Source organism: Schistocerca nitens, chromosome 3 (assembly GCF_023898315.1).
Source record: "Schistocerca nitens isolate TAMUIC-IGC-003100 chromosome 3, iqSchNite1.1, whole genome shotgun sequence".
Taxonomy (NCBI): domain Eukaryota; kingdom Metazoa; phylum Arthropoda; class Insecta; order Orthoptera; family Acrididae; genus Schistocerca; species Schistocerca nitens.
The window spans coordinates 748,269,167-748,275,166 of NC_064616.1; positions in this window are offsets into that span (position 1 = coordinate 748,269,167).

A 6,000-nucleotide genomic window follows, 5' to 3' on the forward strand; every position below is an offset into this window, starting at 1 on the left:
CCTATAGACACAGTTCCGTTGCAGTACGGTTAACAAATTGTATCCTAGTGTGGGACAAACGGCGCGACAGCTGGAGACGTGCTACTAAGGACGCAGGACAGTATAATTCTTGGCGGTGAAATTTCTAAATTGCACGCCCATTCACGGCGAATTCTGGTGTTGTATGAACTAAAAGCAATGTAGCGTCCATCCTTAGTGAAATTGAGTCAAGAATTTGACCAAGGCTGCACAGACCTGGGTGGTCATGATACGCCATACTGTCCAGATCTTCCATCACGTACTTTCCATCTTTTCGGCAAGCTGAAGGAACATCTGGGGAAAGATTTTCAAATGATAAGAACGTTCAGAAAACGGTTCTAGAAAGGCTCTGTGACCAAAGAGCAGATTTCTGTTGTCGAGGAAGTGGACGATTCGTAGAACGTTCCGACAGTTACTTACAGAGACTACGTACCCTGTCATATAATATGTAAATAACGTTTTGAAGTCCTCTTGTAAAAGAAAAAGATCAGTAAATAGGGATACGGAAAGGCGAGGTAGTGCTGCTAATGTGATACTAACACTAGTCCGCTGTTGCACTGAAGGTAACTGATAAAACTTATTTTCTTCTGAATCCAGTGTGGTTTGGAACACACACAGGTTAGTGGGTAGCTCGTTCTAGAGTCGTATGACTGAAGTGCAGGAGCAGGTGGAGAATTATTTAAGGTAGTGGTTAGGTACAGCCAAATTGCTCATTTCCTAAAATTTTAATTTTCATTTTGGCAAGGCTGTTCTTCCCCTTAAGATCCTAATTGAAGATTAGACCGAAATCTCTTAATTTTCGATGGGATATCTCCTTGGTATCATGGAGCATAAGAGAACCTCACCCTCAAAAATAATTCCTGACCAACTTTCAGTGTTCTATGTGGATGCTGTGACTTCTTTTTGTGCCAATCTTGATACTCAACGAGCGCCATCATTCACACACTATACAGTAGGAGCAATTTATCATAGATTAAGTGTAGTAAGATAGGTGCATGAAAACGTCTTCATGATTATGAGTTCAGAAATACAAACGAAAGAGTCAGCTGACTCATAGAATAGAGATAAAAACCACCGACGATGCTCAAAGTAACAAGGTGAAACAAGACTAGTTAAAAACAGTAATTCGTTTGGAAAAGGCAAATAATAGTTATTGTTGTCAACAAGACGAACAGCATTTAATGGTATTTCATTCGCCTTAGTCATTTCAGATTATATCAGTCCAATGTCTTACATTTCATACATTCCAATGTGAGGAAACCCGGCTCTGTAGGACAGCCTGTGCAACGGAGCATCACCATTGACCGACGAAGGGGTAGCACATGTGCAGCCATCTGCAAATCATCGCTCATGTCAACACGAGAGACTGCTGCTGCCCAGGATCAGAGGCCATTCTCGGTTTCTTTAGACGGATGATTTGATGAAGACAGCCAGCATCACACTGTAGATGAAAGCACAACTCGTGATTTAGAGTATCGTATGCAGAATTACTCAGGGTCCTATTTTTTGGAGCCCAGTGGGCGACTGAAACCAGTAGCTCAGAAAATTATTCGACCATCTCTGGTGATGATAGATTAGAAGACCCGGTTCATGGGTTCAGTTAGTTGCATGCCGTACTCAGAGATTAAGAGATGTTGTTGTTGTCTTCAGTCCTGAGACTGGTTTGATGCAGCTCTCCATGCTACTCTATCCTGTGCAAGCTTCATCTCCCAATACGTACTGCAGCCTACGTCCTTCTGAATCTGTTCAGTGTATTCATCTCTTGGTCTCCCTCTACGATTTTTACCCTCCACGCTGCCCTCCAATACTAAATTGGTGATCCATTGATGCCTCAGAACATGTCCTACCAACCGATCCTTTCTTCTTGTCAAGTTGTGCCACAAACTCCTCTTCTCCCCAATCCTATTCAATACTTCCTCATTAGTTACGTGATCTACCCATCTAATCTTCAGCATTCTTCTGTAGCACCACATTTCAAAGGCTTCTATTCTCTTCTTGTCCAAACTATTTATCGACCATATTTCACTTCCATACATGGATGGCTACACTCCATACAAATACTTTCAGAAACGACTTCCTGACATTTAAATCTATACTCGATGTTAAATTTCTCTTCAGAAACGATCAGTTACTTTGCTCCCCAAATAGCAAAACTCCTTTACTACTTTAAGCGCTCATTTCCTAATTTAATTCCCTCAGCATCACCCGACTTAATTCGACTACATTCCATTATCCTCGTTTTGCTTTTGTTGATGTTCGTCTTATATCCTCCCTTCAAGACATTGTCCATTCCGTTCAACTGCTCTTCCAAGTCCTTTGCTGTCTGACAGAATTACAATATCATCGGCGAACCTTAAAGTTTTTATTTCTTCTCCATGGATTCTAATACCTACTCCGAATTTATCTTTTGTTTCCTTTACTGCTTGCTCAATATACAGATTGAATAACATCGGGGAGAGTCTACAACCCTGTCTCACTCCCTTCCCAACCACTGCTTCCCTTTCATGTCCCTCGACTCTAATAACTGCGGTTAAGAGATAATCCACATTAAAGCAGAGGGGAATAGTCCATTTTTTCAGGTAGAGAGAGAGAAAATGTTAATACGCATAAGTTAATGGGGGCACCCATCTTAAGGTCCCACAAGCAGTTTTACTTATTACAGGTAATTATGACGAAATAGTACTAGGAACGTAATGACAAATTAGAGCAAAATCATAAAATGCTCAAGACATAGCACTCATTCAGGAAGAGTGAATGCCAGACCACTCTAATGTGGGTTTGCCATGGTTTCCTTAATTCAGGTTAGCGCATGGATGGTTCTTCTGAAGTGGCCTGTCTTTGTTTACCTGAGATAAATCTCCATCTCTAAATTTATCTCTACGTGGCATGTCGTTCGTTCTTTCGTACATTATTAAGATGACACTGTTATTTGAGAGCTTTGACTTTTCGCAGATGGCGCAATTACCTCTGACAAATCGTTATTTTAAAAAATGCAGATATCGAATCAGATCTTGACAAGCTCTTGATCTCGTGCAAGGATTCTTAACATGTTCTTAATTTAGATAAATGTACCACAGTGTACTTATTAAACGTAAAAGGTAAAAATGTGAGCCGTCGACTCTTGTTCAAGTACAACCTTGTAAGCGTAGGCTTCCGCGGCCGTTGTCTTCTTCAATAAAATTCTTCAGGGTATCAGACCGCATCGTCATAATTTAAAATGCGCCAACGTTTCGGCCAGCGTTGCAGCTAGCCTTCATCAGGGCCTTACGTTAACGTAAGGCTGGCCGAAACGTTGGCCCATTTTAAATTATGACGATGCGGTCTGATACCCTGAAGAATTTTATTGAAGAAGTACAACCTTATTTCTGCTCTGAGTGCAGGGAGAGAGGAAGGGGGGGGGGGTGTAATGATGGTGGATGGTGGGAGGAGAGAGGGGTGTGGTGGCACGGCGTGAAGGAGGGGGGGGGGGCGATGGCGGGGAAGATTAATGTTTAGTACCTTGACGATGACGAGGGCATCTGAGACTAGCTTAGGTCGGAAGTGTGAGAATAAGCATATCAGCCGTGTCTTTTTCGAAGGAATTATCCCGAAATGTGCCTTTAACGATTCTGATAATTTAGTTTGTTAGTTGCATGTTCCATAGATCAACTGAACGATTCTCTTATTGAATTGATGTGGAACAAGTCAGTTTATAGGACATGTACAAAGATTTAGTGTTGACATTAATGAACACATTTTCTGTTCTTATTTATATAATCACAATTAAAAGATAGCTAGCTTTTTTTATACAGGCTACCAGTTTTGAATGTTCAGGTAAAATGATTTTAGCTTAGATTTAAAACTTGCTTTGCTACTTAAACGTTTATTACTATTGAGCAAAAGATTAAAAATGTTTACTTCCTCTCTGAGTCACTAACAGCTTTAATAATGGTTTATAAAGGTCATTTTATCTCTAGTGTTTTGTTTGCTGACATCATTAAAAAAAGGCAGTATAGTGATTAGGTGAGCCTATTTTATACGTAAGTTCGTTACTTTATATCTCCGCCATTCTGGCAGTTGACTTCGTGACCCGAGGTTTTGCATTTAAATGAAACGTAAAATCGCATTACGTGGGGCAGTAGTAGGCCATATTCCGTCGTAGTAAACACTGCTTGATATTTAACAGCACTCATGGTAGGTAGTGATTAAAAGTTACATTTTACTGTAAGTTAGTTAAACTGTAGTTAAGTGAGTGCTGAGTTCTTATTTTAAGCGGAAATAATTAACTTTTTACGTTACATTATACACCTGAAGCACTAACCTGTAGGCACAATTTTTGCGGATCGTAAATAACAAAAATTTGTTTAGTGAAAGTGTTAGCCCTTGGCCTGGACACTATCTCCAGATTTCTCGGGACATAGTAGGCAAGAAGGAGGGCTGTGCGTCAAGCCATTTACCTGTTTAGCCGTGTGTTTGGACCAGTGAAAAATGCGTCTTATGACACGGACATGTCGGTGCAAAGTAAGGAACTGAGAATTATTAAACAACGTTTGGGCACAACCAATAATTCTGAAACGTCTGGGAAGAAAATGATCATTATTCACCGGTGAACGAAAATGATTATTTGTAAGTGGACAATGTATCAGTAAATATTTGTAAATTAATGCGTAGTTTAAATTAATTCTGTTTGAGGACACACTTCGACAGTTAGTAATCAATTGTGATTTTTTTGAACAATGAGGCACATGTAACGCAGCTCGACAGTTTTTACATTCCCTTGTTGCATCCAGTTTCTTTTTTGTTGTACATACTTTTGCAATGGCGTGGGATCTGTGTGTTTCTGAAAGTGACCCAAATGTTGCCCATGTAGTTTCATTGGTACATGTCCGGTCGATAATTGTACCGTACCCTTTTGTACATCTGAAGGCACGTTTTGTAATAATGGTTCTGCTGTTTGAAGTCTATGCTCTGTTTAATTCTGTTTCCTTGTCATATTGTTTTTGTTGTACAGAATATATGAGTTATAAAGTGCCATATCAAATACGTAAAAAAAGTTTTTTCGCTTCCATATTCAAGTATTACCTCCTAACAGGGAAACTTGCTAATATCGTACCTGGACGGTCAATACGATTCTTCGTGTTGTAATCAACAATAAATTTTAGTTTCAAAGTAGGGTTCCGTTGACTACCGTTTTGTTAAGTCATTTCTATAGTTTCGTGCTTTGTAAAAATAATATGGAAGTCCCGTTTATCCCTCGCCATCGCTGAAATGTCATTGGAGCTTCTCATTATGTACTCTTATTTTAATTTTGATTTAACAAAATCAACCGTCTTTGTTTTTCTATTAGAAATTATTGTCCCAACATTTGTTCCATTTTATACTGAAGTCACAAACAGTATCGGTGAAGAAACCAATTATCCATAGACAAAGTGAGTCAGATATTCAGTACCGACTGATAACTACATCGCATCAGTTTCAGAAGCATTGTAATCAACATTTTATTAGTTTCCTGAATAAACTTTAAGATCCTAGTACTAGCCCGAAACTGACTTGCATAGTTTATAAAATGTCATCCCACATCTCACGCTCTTAGAGGGATGAACTTGTTTCTATGAAATGTGATCTTTATATTTCAGTAATGATTCATCAATCGCGATGTCCTTTTCTACTACACATACTACTTTGAACTTTATAATAAAATAGTTTACCTCAGGTGTTACTTCACACAGTTTATCCATCTTGCCAGATATATCGTTAATTGCAAAGTGTAAAAACCTAGTGATTTGCAAAAGTCTTCAGCGGCATAGTTTTGTTGAATATCGGTGTTTCGACGATGGTTCCTTTAGACCAGTACATCTGACTTTTTCGTTTTTATTTTAACCATTATTAGGCGTAATGAAAAGTATATTTGAATTTTGTTACAATTGTCATGGAGTCATGTCTCATCAGTTTTCTTCCTTGTATTTTCATTGACCATTCTTTCTTCTTCGTACTAATTCGTTC